This window comes from Brachycentrus maculatus, unplaced genomic scaffold (assembly GCF_059751285.1).
Source record: "Brachycentrus maculatus isolate JH-2025_06_01 unplaced genomic scaffold, ASM5975128v1 h1tg000048l, whole genome shotgun sequence".
Lineage (NCBI taxonomy): Eukaryota > Metazoa > Arthropoda > Insecta > Trichoptera > Brachycentridae > Brachycentrus > Brachycentrus maculatus.
In genome coordinates, this window is record NW_028280802.1 from 798,704 (window position 1) to 814,819 (window position 16,116).

The 16,116-nt window shown below is 30.3% G+C and overlaps 1 protein-coding gene across 3 annotated transcripts in view; it reads right to left on the bottom strand.

Moving 5' to 3' along the window:
- The window catches only part of LOC148312231 (discoidin domain-containing receptor 2-like), a 413,155-nt gene that overhangs the window by 232,058 nt on the left and 164,981 nt on the right, over positions 1-16,116 (bottom strand). The window lies entirely within an intron of this gene.

Below are 16,116 nucleotides of genomic sequence, written 5' to 3' on the forward strand. Positions count from 1 at the left end.
AATAATTTTATATCTATCTATCTATCTATCTATCTGATTCTGACAGTTAATAATATTATCGGAAGTCTTTTGTTTTCTTCTGAGTGACGCATGCGGCATCTGGTGGTAGAACTGTTTTATGTAGGTACTTTTTGTAAGTACTTAATAAAATGTATAGGTAGGTACCTAGTTATTTTATTACATATATATATATATATATATATATATATATATATATATATATATATATATATATATATATATATATATATATATATATATATATATATATATATATATATATATATATTTATATATATATTTATATATTTAAATTAATTTTTTGATATCCGAAATTGTAAATTATATCATCCTTACGGCGTCATACTTTAATTTGTATGCGTTTTTGTAAACGAATATTTAGACACACTCAAAATAATGTAAAATAAAAGATTACTAAAAACTGAAAATAATATTTTTAAGCGTCCCCTAGTATGTCCCCCTAGTATGTTTAATAATTATGGAAGAATCCTGCATACATTTCATGAAGGTGTCTACCTTTGAAAACTTCCTAAACTCAACCATAAATGGGGCCGAAGAAGTAGTATTTACAAGATGATTCAATTGAAGCAAAAATGAAACTTTGAATTTGAGTAGTTAATCAAAGGTAGAATGGTGAATCTTTTATGTGTGTAAAGTGATCACTTCAATCAGCCTAAGACAAGCCGTAAGCCTTGTAAACACGCAGACTTCCATTTTGATCAATATCAACATATGTTCGATATGAGATCAAAAGATGCCGCAAAAGTCATGCGTAAAAATAACTTACACGCAATTTACGGTGAGTCGAGTGAAATTACTCTTCCCGCAGATAGTGTGTTTACACATTATCTGCGGGATATCAATAAAAGAGTTCAAAAATTTTATAACAGAGTGTATTAAGATAATTTAAAGAAATCAAACAAATCGCTCACTCCTTTCAAGAACGTCATAAATCAAAAATTGTCAATTTTCAGTTGTGCATGTTTTCGAAATGCCCAGAAAATGTACTATATCCCAGCAGAAGAGGCATATTTTTAACATAATATTTACCCGCTACAGGGCAAAAAGTGTTGTTTTTGCATTTCGAAGAAAAGGTATTGTTTAAGTATTTTTTTAAATATACTAAATATTTTTCAAATGGAGAAAAAACCTTCAGTTTTTACCTAAAAAGATCTGGTGCACAGTAAAAAGTTCAATAAGTGTCTTGATATTTATTTTCAATACATTGTATTATATTTTCAAGCTTTAAAAACGTTCTCCTGAAAAATCAAGTTTTTTGATTTATGACGTTCTTGAAAGGAGTGAGCGAAATGTGTGAAATTTGTTCATAAAACGTACTTCTACATATTTCTTAACGTTAACTAGTTTTGAAAATCTGACCCATTTCTTGATGTGCATTTGCAGTAATAGAGGCAAAATCTTTACTGTTTCGCTTACCAGACACATACCATCTCGAATGAAATTTCCTTAACACTCTTATTTATCTCAATTCTTTATCGCTACGTTTCATAATCAATTCGTTATAAATGCGACTATAACCAAATTAATTTTAAGTAAAAATGATTGCGCTCGACAGTGTGTGTTTAAATTATTCGTTCTCTTCGTTTACACAGGGTGTTCACATATTATCTGTGCATAATTTACATGCCGCGTAGTAAGGAAATCAGGCTGGCTTAGAGAATTATTTACTTAAATGTGGAATAAATTTTACTCCCTATTCATATTTAAATCGCTGAGTGTTATATTTTTAACAAGTCATTTTAAATCCAAATTTATTAGTAATAAAAAGCATTACTGTGAGATATCATTTTATATAAATATTATACGTTATAACAAATTTGTCAATAATCCATAAGTTATAAGTTCCACTCGTAGTCTAATGAGTTGTGCAATAAACAAATTTCATTACACACAATATTTCGTGTTGTATGGGATTTAATTCAAAATTTAATATATATTTGTAATTTAATATATACAATTTATGATACTGAGTGCTCGTATTAATAGAAAAACGGGGAATTTCACCAAAATATGATAATTATAATGAGATATAAGAAAGGTCGCCAACTAAATTACAATTATTAATTTTGTGAAGAGTAAGCAAGTGTAGGTTTGTGCTTTAAAATGATAGTACAACTGACCCTTATCCCAGAATTAGTAAACGGTAGCAGTATTTTAATAAAAGGTTGAAATATTTTGCGGTCGCTCTTGAAACCTTTCTAGAGAAAAGTCATATGTTCATAGTATATTATTTATTTACATATTTGTATTTTATTTTATATATTAAAAGCATTGCTAACTTTGTGGTATGGTAATAAAACACTCTCCTTACCATCCATTGTTATCTTTGTGTAATACCACTTTTTTCAACACTTATTTGTGACTACCGGTTTCGGAATATCATTCCTTCATTAGGTCATTAGAATTAAAATAAATTATTACAATAAAAATTAAATTATTACGATTTGACATTTGTATAAAATAAAATTTTTGAAAGAGAGTCGACAAATGAATCACAATGGGAATATTTTCAAAAGTGGACTCGAAGTTAAATTTAGTTGGTTATTTATTATGGGTATGGCTTTATTGATTGCTTTACTTATTTCTGATTTTTCTAGATTATCTAAACAAATACCAGTTTTATTTACATGTAAAATTTCTAAACCCGCTAATTTATTAAAATTATGGTCTTCAGATATAAGGTGATTAGCGAATTCCAAAAAAATATTATTATCAAGGCACATTAGATGTTCTTTAACTCTGAAATTGAATTAACGCGATGTTTTCCTTATGTAAAATGCTGGACAATTGGAACAATTTAATTTATAAACACCGGAATGATTCAATTTATATTCCTTATCTTTACAATTGAATAACAGTTTACCTTTAGTATTGTTTGTATAAAAAGCTGGGTGAATGTTTTTTGGTGAATAATAAGAATTATAAGAAATGGTATAAGTAAATGAATTTATAAACAAAATTCTTCGCCAGCTTTCATTGTTGTCTACGGTTATTGGAGAATATAAATATTTTTTGTTGATTGAATGATTTACCGAAACCGGTAGTCACAAATAAGTGTTTAAAAAAGTGGTATTACATAAAGTAAATAATGGATGGTAAGGAGAGTGGAATATTTCTATATGGAATATTTGTGATATGTATGCTTCAATAAAAAAAGCATTTTTGAATCGGATAACGAAATGATTTATTTTAAATGGACGCAATTCTGAAAACCTTGAGTATCAGTGAAATTCGTCGACTTTATATCAATACGAGTAACTACCACTGTATGAGATTAAATAGGTTTAAACGTATTAATTTTTTTAACATCTCATCAAAAATAAAGAAGAATATGGAAGGCTGGGAATTTACAGGGCTGACGACCGTCATAGGCTGGTTTAAGTGATCACTTTACACACGTGTAACATTCACCAATTCTACCCATTATTGACAAACACACTACTCAAATTCTTGGAAGTTCTATATATATGAACCAATTTATAAACCTTGTTCTTGAATCACTAGAACTCTACTAGAGACATCTATTGGTAAGATGTAAAGAAGCTTTTTACTAAGCAGAAACTCTTATATTAGCATGTGAGGTCCAAATCCTGGATTATAATCACACACATGAGAAACGCCAGAAAATACCATTTTCATTTTTATTATTTGAGCTTATAATTTGTCCAGATAATTTATTTACAACATTTTGAGTGTTTTGTTAAAAAAATGAAAATAACTGCTGTAATTGGATACAATCCATATTTTGTAAACAAGTATTTGGACACACTCAATATGTTGTAAAGGTTTAAAGTATTCAAACTTAGTGAAATTCTCACGGTATACCAAATTCACTGATTTACATACTATAAACATTATATGTCCATATTTAAAATCAACACTTCTTAACAAATATGGTTACTAGAAATTTTCTTTTTTTTTATTCAAAACGTCTGACACTTAACATACAGCCATAAACATCTTTTATATGCTCAGAGATATTCAATTAAATAAATAAAATATTGACTATGCTCAAATATAAAATAATTTAAAGATGAGCCAGACTACGCAACAATTGACAAAAAATATAAAATGTAAAGATTAATCATAGCCACGACCGAGCCTATTCTATTCAAATCTGTATGACAATGATTACAGTGTTGAGTCTATGGTTATGCAAGAAGATCACGAATCACGACTTTTCTGTGGATTATTTGGACTCTGAGAATGAAGGCACGATCTGTTATATCAGTTGACACTCTTCGGTATAAGAGAACCCCGTCTTGGCCACTTTATTAGATTCAATTGTAAGGAAAAAAAGCTAATTGTATCCATTTATAGAGTGTATGTGTCATAAAAACGCACGACGGCTTCACGTTTAAAGACGCTAAATGAACAACGAAATAAATTCAACGCTACAATTTAAATTTATTAAAAATAATAAATACTTATTAAAATTTATCAATTATATTTTTACGTTGGGACAACCTAAATTTGTTATATTTAAAACAGCACATTTGCTACAACAAAAACTAAAAACCTTTTCGATACATAAAGTGTAACGGTGTTGTATCAATATAAGTTTCATATCATTTTCCTTCCCCAAACTGACTTTATTAAATTGATGTTTTAAAAAAATAACTTAAAGATATAAATTAAAAATTCTCTAGTAGGTAGTTATTTTTCATTTTTTTTCTTCAAAATGCTAAAATATGTTTTTAAGCTGAAAATTCGGTTATATTTATGCTTTTTACAAGATTTTAGTAACTTGCTCACCGACTGAATGGATTAAACATCGCTAACAATGTATTAGGCAAGCGCTCCAAGAGTTGTTATTTCGAAATGGTGGCGCTCGACTTCAAAATCAAACGAAAGACAAATAAAATCCCAAGCTTTCTGCTTCAAAGGTTTCATAATTGGGTTGTTAAAGACCGCGAAATGTAAGCAATGCAAACAGAAATATTTTACAATTCTAACATTTCCTAGATGTCACCGCGCAACGGCTTACTGAATATCTCCGACTGAGAAATAGAAAAAAGCGCGGGAAAGTGTGACAAGCCGCCATCTTGATTGACACGTGACATTTCAATAAGAAAAAATCTTTTAGTTAAACTAAATTGGTTTTCTTTTCAAAGATTCATTTTGAAACAGCGCTCCTGATGTTTTGCCTTGTTTGTGTAATATTTTTTGTATGAAAGAACAGTTTCTTCGAGCAAAATTTGTAGTTTATTTTTAATAAAATATTCATAGCCAATTGTATTATTGTATCAACCATGAAAAGACATTTTTTTAAAGAGATGGTAGTCTGAGCATCCTAGGACATTTGGCTGGCTTAAGTTTTCGCGATATACACTTGTGTAACGTTTATAATTCTGCCCATTATTGAAAATAAATATTGCATTAATTTATGAAATTATTTGTTCCATCTTCTTCATTAAAAAACTATAGATGTTTCATATTAAGAGACACCTTTAATATTGGTATATCATCCATAGAATAATGCAAAAAAAATTAAACTATTCACTGCTAAAATAAAAAAATATATATATATTTTTAAAAACGTCTGTCAGGGGTACAGTGGTCTACCGTTGTAGAACTTAGATGATGAATTAAAGGAATAGATAGATACAGAAAGATTAGAAGTCTTTGATTAATGGATGGAGAAAAAGAGTGAAATAAAGAATCTTATTTAAAACAACAACAAAAATCGGCAAAACAACTTAATCACTGCAATAACAGAAATATAAAAATTAATAAAATAGAGAAAGAGGAACAGAACAGGAGTGGAGCAGTTGAAGAGAAGGTAGACATCTTGTCGTATACTGACCTGACCTTGGTCAGAGAACAGTGAAAAGTGCTGCTCAGAGAAGAGTCTAGATTCTATATCATAAATTCAATAATAAAATTTTCTCATTTTGAATGAAGGAAAGCCATAGTTATACTTAAAATGCATATAAACAAATAAAATATAATAATACACGTCGTGTCTAAATCAAGAGGACTTGATCACATTTCGATACCCAAAATTTTAAGTACAATAAGTATATCCTTACAACATTTTGAGTGTGTCCAAATGCTTGTTCATAAAATCCGGGTTATCTCCAATTACAAAAGTTATTTTCGTATTGTTTTTTGACATCTCATCAAAGATGAAGAAGAAAATATTTGAAGAAAGGTCAAAAAATAATATGAAAATAACTCCTAATTGGAGATAATCCAGATTTTGTGAAGAAGTATTTGGACACACTCAAAATGTTGTAAATATTTTATCTAGTCAAATTATAAGCTTAAAAAATTAAAATTAAAATGATATTTTCTGGCGTTTCTCGTGTGTGATTATAATCCAGGATTCGGATCTCACATGCTTATAAAAGAGTTTCTGCTCAAGAAAAAGCTTCTTTTCATCTCACCAATACATGTCTCTAATGAATTTCTAGCGATTCAAGAACAATGTTTCGAAATTGGTTCATATAAATATAGAACTTCCAAGAATCGGAGTAGTGTGGTTGTCAATAATGGGTAGAATTGGTATATGTTACACGTGTGTAAAATGATCACTTAAACCAGCCTATGACGGTCGTCATCCCAGACTTTCATATTCTTTTTCATCTTTTATGAGATGTCAAAAAATTATATGCAATACTTATATATATCTTTGGTTTTCTTACGGGACGGGATATTAGAAGTAAGATACCAATATTTGAATGCATAAGTCTTTCTTTATTATAGTATAATTTCATGTCAATATGCACAGTCATAAAAATATTATTTTGCTGTCATCAAGAACTGATTGTTATTTTTAATTTGACGACTACTAGAAGTGTTATTTTATTATTTTTACATTTGAAAATTATAAATGATTTTACTAAAAGTAAATGGTTGTATTCAACTCGAGTAGTCTTCTTTTTTCTCAACTGAAATTGGTTCACCTTCTGCTTTCGTGATGAATTTATTAAATAAACGGAGATTCTTTTATTAGGTTTCACTGTCTTTGATCATTTTAATATTTTATTAAAAAAAAATTGTTGGTAACCTGTTCATATTTTTTTTCATTTAAAAATTTATGAAAACAGTTAAATTTTTTTTTACGTAATTTCACATTATTTATATCTATTTATCAAAAAATTGCATTATTATTTGTTATGTGTTTAGTGTATGTACTAGAGTTACGATTATGTATGTATGTAGTGTATGTTCAAGAATTATACTGAACATCGACATACAATGTGTAACGAACACAATGGATTAAAATATTTATAACATATGTAAAGGTTCATTTTCATCTCTACATTTACAAACAGTGACCTATAAAACGAGCCTTGAAATAATTACTATCTTCATATTATTTTTTGACATCTCATCAAAGATGAAGAAGAATATGGAAGTCTGGGCATTTACGGGGCTTACGACCGTCATAGGCTGGTTTAAGTGATCACTTTACACACGTGTAACATTCACCAATTCTACCCATTATTGACAACCACACTACTTAAATTCTTAGAAGTTCTATATATATATATATATATATATATATATATATATATATATATATATATATATATATATATATATATATATATATATATATGAACCAATTTAGAAACCTTGTTCATGAAACACTAGAACTTCACTAGAGACATCTATTGGTGAGATGTAAAGAAGCTTTTTACTAAGCAGAAACTCTTATATTAGTATGTGAGATCCGAATCCTGGATTATAATCACACACATGATTCTCATGTGTGTGATTATAATCCAGGATTCGGATCTCACATACTAATATAAGAGTTTCTGCTTAGTAAAAAGCTTCTTTACATCTCACCAATAGATGTCTCTAGTGAAGTTCTAGTGTTTCATGAACAAGGTTTCTAAATTGGTTCATATATATATATATATATATATATATATATAGAACTTCTAAGAATTTAAGTAGTGTGGTTGTCAATAATGGGTAGAATTGGTGAATGTTACACGTGTGTAAAGTGATCACTTAAACCAGCCTATGACGGTCGTAAGCCCCGTAAATGCCCAGACTTCCATATTCTTCTTCATCTTTGATGAGATGTCAAAAAATAATATGAAAATAACTCCTGTAATTGGAGATAATCCAGGTTTTGTGAACAAGTATTTGGACACACTCAAAATGTTGTAAAAAAAAAAATATTACTATCTTATTCGCAAAATTGTGACCTTATTTCATTAATACTTGAAGTAATGCTTGAATATAAAACTAATTTTAAACACCGAAATGATCAGTGGGCATGTATGAGGAGAAGCATGAACTTGGAAGAGGTGAATAATGTTTGCAAAGATAGAGTGGTGTGGCGTTCTATTCTTTCTGCCCGGGGAACCTGCAGGAAAGCGGCGTGATGGTTAGTAAGATAATAAAATAAAAATCGATATTTCGGATATGCTCATGTTTTCCAAAGCACAAACAGGAGAACAAACAACGTTGTTTTAGAAACGTGATAATTCTTCATGATCGGGGATCAGCGGTGATATACTGAAGGTCTGATGGCCAACGAGCCCCGGCCCGAATCGCGTTCCTCGCCTATGGTGGCATTAAATCCGGGACAAACCCAAACGGGAATCCAGGACTTAGCGAGACAAACAACAGGTGCCTCGACCGTAATCAAAAACGGGACCCCACTCACGGAGAAAATGGTAAGATTAATACGGGATACATTGTTCCTGGATACATCCACAATTTGTATCTGATAAAATATACATGTATATGTTTTGTTAGCATCTGTGTAATCTGGGGATTACTCAATAAATCAATATTTATTAAAACCTTTATTTATCAAACTTTTTAAAAATAATTTTTAACAGTTCAGAATCCCCCATCAACCAAGCTACGGATTAATGGAAAAAGTTAAAAGCCTTTTTCTTTTCAAATAAAAATAGGAATCCTAAGTTTTGTAAAAAGTCTAGGCGAATTACGTATGTTCACGTATGTTTTGCACGTATGTATCAAACCACAGATTTTTTTTTAATTTTACTTGGTAAATAATTATATTTCTAAAAATCTGTTATGACACGTGTTTTAATGCATTTCGCATCAATTCACGGTGTTTGAAAATAATGCGGAATGCATCGAAAAGCTTGTCACAATAGATATTAAGAAATAGAGGTATTTAAAAGTAAAAATTAAATTAAATTAAAAATGGATAGATGTTAGCACAAGTGACTGCCGAATCAATTGATGAAAATCAAGTGAATAGTTTTATTCTTGGCATAAGACTTCCTTAGGAAAAATCCCCTCAAAAGCCTCCCCCCCTCTAGTGTCTGCTCTCCCCTCCCAAATATTTCTGCTGGTTTTTTTTTTCACAAAAACGATAAGATTTTTTAACTGTCTACGGGCAAAAAATATCACAATTAAATTGTATACAAAATACTGTTTATTTCATTTGTAATATCCCAAAATATAACTTACATTAGTTATAAAAACAAAATAAAATGACAAAAATTATTTGAGCTTGATTTACTGAAAAACGGGAAAAAATGTTACAAAATATAATTATAAATGCAAAATGTTTAACATAAAAATATATCTTGATATAATACTACGGGGGATAAATCCAGTATCTGTATTCTTAAAAAATATATTACATTTTATCTACTGTTGATATATATTTTCGACAGAGTCAAAATAAGAATTATTTAAATTTACACTGATCTTCTACTAAATTGTATTTATTTGTTGAAAACAAATAAAAATAAAATTTGTTACAGTTGTTTCGCCTTGTAATGGCATTTACAAACTAATGTGAAGTTTAAATGGACTAAAGGTCCTTGTATTCATACCTATACAAATTAAGGTACTTGAGTAATATGAATGAAGGTAAGTCAAAGGTCATGGTGTTTGAAAGAGAGAAAGATTTGACAGAATGCAAGATTATCGTGCACAATGAATCCCTAGAACAGGTGCAAGAATTTTTATATCAAGGAAGCATGTTCATAAGGGATGGAAAAGTGGATAAGGATATTGAGAGAAGAGTGAATGGAGGGAATAGAATAAATGGTGCTTTTAACAGAGTGATTGGGAATAAGAATATGTCCATGGAAGCCAAGCTAGCGGTTCACAACGGCGTGCTAGTACCGACACTAATGTATGGAAGCGAAACATGGAACTGGCAAAGGAAGGATGAAAGCAGAGTGAACACTGTTGAAATGCGCTCCCTCAGACGAATGTGTGGAAAATCATTGTATGACAGAATTAAAAACGACGATAAAAGAAAGGAATGTAAGGCTGAACGAGGAATAATTGAAAATATTAGGAAGAGCTCTTTGCGATGGTATGGACATGTGGAGCGAATGGATAGCGAGAGAATGACTAAGAAAATATATGTGGCGAATGGGAGAGGGAAAACAGAACGTGGACGACCGAAAAAGACTTGGCACGATCAGATCAATCAGAACCTAAAATCTGGCGGTGTCAAAAGTCTGCGTAATCGGAGGGCATGTATGACTAGATGTATGGATGTGAAGGAGGCGAGGAGTGTATGTCAGGACAGAAGAGTGTGGCGTTCCATCCTCTCTGCCTACCCCTGCGGGGAAACGGCGTGATGGTAGTAGTAGTAGTAGTAGTAGTAATATGAAAATAATGGAAAATGAAATAAAAATCAAAGAAGATACTATGAAATTTACCCAATATATGATGTTATAAATATTTATGAAAACATAAGTAAACCATTCAGTGTTAGTATCACAACTTTGGTGTTTTTCACCTATAAAATGCCTATTAATCATATCTGTAGATCCACGAGTCGGACTTATAGCGTGATATGCCAGATTAATAAAGGTAAAAGTTGACGGTGCTCGTAAAGTACTGAACATAAAACCTGGTACAGTCTTGTACCAATTTAATCCATTACTGAACGAGACATACTGCCTGCACATTTTGGCGCAAACTTCGAACGATACTTCATCAATGCAATTATTATTGTTATTACGTATAGTCAAACACGGATTTTTAATCAAATAAAATTATTCAAACAAACTAAACAAAAAATTGTATAATTTATATTTGAAGCACTAACTTTGTGATTGTCCATTTTATAATTAAAATGTAACTTTGTTTTAAAATAACTATAATTAATTGAAAAAAAAATAATTTTACACACATATATGTGTGATTAAGCTTTACTTGTCCGCCTCCGTAGTGTAATGGTCAGCACGCTCGGCTACCGTTCTGGAGGTCCCGGGTTCGATTCCCAAGGGGGGTAAAATAAATATAAGTGATTTTTTTCACTGTCATATTTATTCAATATTACACTGGACTGGTACCTGAAGCGGAGGGCTGATCACCTTTCCTTCATGTGTAAACGATCAAGATAACACTGCGTTTATATGACGCAGTGCCCTATGCACCATTGGGGTGCGGATAAGGGTTTTATTATTATTATTAAGCTTTACTTAAAATTTGATCAGATAAAAGACAGATCTATTTTTTTTGCCATAGTACTGAGAAATATTTCTGTTAAATGGGATACGTGTTTATTTTCATATACTTACTCGATATAGGAGTAATAAAATAATAATAATAATAATAATTTGGATAATTTGTATAGCGCCATTTTCGTAAAATACTACCTCAAGGGCGCTAATAAAGACATGGATAATAATAATAATAATAAGATGATGATGATAATGATATAAAAAAAATAGATTAAAATGCTTGCTTAAAAAATATGCTTGTCGATTATGCATAGAATGATAGATATTTCACAGAGCCTAAAATCTTTCCCCCACCCAGTGCTACACTGGGTTTATCATATCGTTTATTGTCATCAATATAATTAAAATTATATTAAAATCTTCTCATATTTTCATTTAAAAAAAGAAAATTTTGAACGTTATCTAATTGAGACCTTGGGACAAAATGGTTGGGTCAAAAGTCTACGCAACTGGAAAGCATGTATGACTTGATGTATGGATGTGAAGGAAGCTAGGAGTAAATGTCAGGATAGACGAGTGTGGAGTTCCATCCTTTATGACTACCCTCGCAGAAAAACGGAGATTAGTAGTATTTAAAAAAAAAACTAACTAACCATCACGCCGCTTCCCCGCAGGGGTAGGCAGAGAGAATAGAGCGCCACACCATCTATCCTTGCAAACATTCTTCGCCTCTTCCACGTTCATGCATCTCCTCATACATACCCGCCGATTGTTACGACTCCTAACCTGACCACTTTCAAGTATTTGGCATACCTGATCGTGCCATGTTTTTCTCGGTCTTCCTCTGCTTCTTTTCCCGCTAACATTCGCCTCATAAATTTGTTTTACCGTTCTTTCCTCACTCATTCGTTCTACATGTCCAAACTATCTCAACACACCTTTCTTAATTTTATCGATAATGCTTATCTCAGCTTTGCATTCCTTCCTTATTTCACTATTCGTACATCTATCATACATCGTTTTGTCGCACATTCTTCTGAGAGATCGCATTTCAACTGCATTCAGTCTACTTTCATCCTTCTTTTGCCAACTCCATGTTTCACTTCCATACATTAGAGTTGGAACCAGGACTCCGCTATTTAATTTAGTAGTATTTAATTGCACAATATACTTTAACATAATCATTTATAAAGCGATCACATCGACATATTCATAGAATAAAATAGACTGACAAGTTTTTTTTATAATAATAGAATAGCGTATGTGTTTATTTTTTAAGAAAAATACTTTTAATTAATGTAATGCTACAAAAATGACATTCCTTTGATTCTGAATCTAAATTCTATGTTCATAGTTTTCCGTATTTATGTGTATTCATATTAACATTAATAAGAATTTTTTGGTATACAGGGAAAAGCATAATCATGCAGATTATGCAGATTATAATCATGCAGATTATGCTTTTCCCTATATACCAACAAAATCTAATCAATGTTAATATGAATATTAAATTGAATATACATGAATACAGAAAACTATGAACATTTAGAATTTAGATTCAGAATCAAAGGAATGTCATTTTTGTAGCATTACATTAATTAAAAGTATTTTTTTTTTAAATAAACATGTACGCCATTCTATTATTTTCAATCCAATACAAAGCATTTTATTTTAAGTAGTGTTTCATTCAGCAGAAACGAAAAATAATAAAAAATTTACTGCGACCATTACCGAGTTCCATTTTTTATTGATATCATCATTTATAGGATAATAAAACTTAAGGACTTTAGCATTAAAAAGCCCTTAGCTTATTGGGAAAATTCAAAACACTGGTGTTTCCATAAAATAGTATCAAATGCGATCGATATAAATGATGAAAACATTAAAGTTTACATTATGTGGCAATATATATGTTTATATATATATGTATATATATATATATATATATATATATATATATATATATATGCATATATATATATATATATATATATATATATATATATATGTATATATATATATATATATATATATATATATATATATATATATATATATATATATATATATATATATATATATATATATATATATATATATATGTACATAAAAAATAATGAATTTAAGCAATATATTAAAGTGATAATTACAAATAACACAAGATAATGGTATTAGGTAACATTTTATTACCGAAATGGATTTAACCAGGATAATTTTCTAAAAATTATATAAATCTTGATTTTTTGACCCCTGTCTGGTTATGCACAGATTTTTTTAAAGCCTCTCACCAGTCTGATGCTGTCGGTAATGACGAAACCCACTGATCAAATAAAATAAAATTGGAAAAAAACTTTTAAAAGTAGTTTTAAAAAAAACGAACAATGGTTTTATTGTTCCTTCAATGCAATAAAACAATGTTTCATGGTTTTATCATTAATTTATAAAAAAAACATTAAAAAAAATTAAAAAACAAATTATTTACTGTCCCTACAAAAATAAATAATAAATAAATGGGTGAGTCTTGTAATAGTTTCGTTTATTTGCATATACTCGTATGTGTATTAAATTTGTTTTAGATATTTTTTTCTTTTATTAGATTTAAATACAGAAAATTATATGTAGGTAAAAGGTCCCTTGTTTCAACGCCTAGTGGATGAAAATGTATCCACAATCTCATTTCTTGTATTACAAGGGTGTTTTTAGTGTAATTTGAGTATTTCACAGGGGAAATATGAACCCGAGTTTGCTTACAAGGGCAGAATAGGAAAAATAAAATGTTTTCTTTATTGACATCGTTAAATTTCTTTCAATTTAGACGCCCCGGTTCCATTCGCGGGGCTTATTAAAAGAAAAAAATTGCAGGGAAAATATTTTTTACGGAATACCAAGGCAATATGGCGCCACGCTCGGTAGCAGAGACTTGTAAATAAACCTACCTCAGCCCAGGACAGAAAATCCGTATAAGTAGAAAGGTGAGTAGACGTCAGAGAGACTCAACATTTTGACAGTTTTAAACAGTATAAGCAAACAGATCTCTGAAAAATATTTGGCTAACAGAAAAATAATTTAAATAACTTATTTTATCGTTTTTCGTATGTCGAAGTACAAATGACTTAATTATATATATCTGTACTACACAACTATACTCTACGAGTATTACCAATAAATAAATTTATCAATCGTACGAAAGTGTACAGTTATCTTGATCCTTAATTGTATATTATGTAATGCTTTGTTATGTTATAAATAAATAAGTCTTCTTGTCTGTAAAACTTGCATTTTAGTAAATTAATTAATCTCTTGAAATTTCCGCTAATCGTTGAATTTTTTGAAATAATACATTGTTTATTATTCTTCAAACTACAGTAAATAAATCAATTCCTTTTAAATGATCTTTTCTTACAAATAACTTCATAATTTTTTTTGCCAGTCTTGGAATTTGATCATAAACATGACGATTGACAACTGGTCAAATAAGAAGAACACAAATTGAAATGAAATTTCAGGCGTCTAGATATTTTTTTTTTTTCTAAACGTGAAAATAAATATTCGAATGAAATTTCACCTATGGTCAAATAGGGGAAAGCTATTTACTTAACAAAATTCATGACAGATAGATCCATCTGTCAGTTCAGAATGCACTTTATACGATACTGAATATTTACAAGTTTTAAAAGTTGAGGAACATTAATGCCCAGTAATGGGCAGAATGGTAAACGCTACGTAAATCACTTAAGCCAGCCAATGTTAAATCGTAAGCCCTGTCAATACATAAAGTTCCATATTCCCTTCGTATAAAAATATGGCACGTCTCTGTTGAGATGCTAAAAGTTAAATTAAATAAAACATTAAACACTGATTTAAAAATGTTGGTAAAAAAGATTTCCCGATTAATACTTTCTGTGTGATATTATTGTGATATTTAATTTAATGGAAGCATTATACCTACGTTACCCTTAAGTAAAAACGTTTATCACAATTAACCCTAGTTTACATTTTTACGAGGGTAGTTGGTGCACTGATGTTTTTAATTAAAACAAAGTTGTGTGATTCTAAAGCACGTTCCTCAAGCAAATAGTAGGTATACGTGCGAACCACCGTTTGAATGGTGTCGTCCCGTAGTATGTTAGTTAAACAACAGGGGTGGGGCGGATGGCATCTGGGTAGTAAAACAAAAGAGGCACGAGGGACTAAAAAGAGCAAAAGAGCGAGCGGTTGGCGCCCAACGTGGGGCTCCGAGGCACAACTTAGTGTCAAGTCGTAATGATACCGTTAAGTGAAAAGGAAAGTACTCTCGTTGTGATAACTTTCAATTAAACACGGCTTTGTAAAAAAAAAATGAGATGACTTCACAATCTGAAATGGTTGTCATGGTGATTCATTTCCTCGATAGAAATGCAGTTTCCCTACCAATGGAGAAATCCGCAGAGCCTGCAATGTTGAAGACATTGTGAGATAGAGCATGGACCATACGAGAATCTCTAAGCTCGTCATGCCAGTGATCCCAGAAGGACGCCGAACACCAGGACGTCCATCACAGGAAAACTTGACCTTCTCATCACAGGAACAAGACCAGAGTTCTGATTAAACAGATCAAAATGTTTTAAGAGAGGAAGAACAATAATAATAAAAATCACACAAGCCGACACATTTTTGCATTTTCAAATGTGACAATTGTTCCTTTTACTGTGGGGAC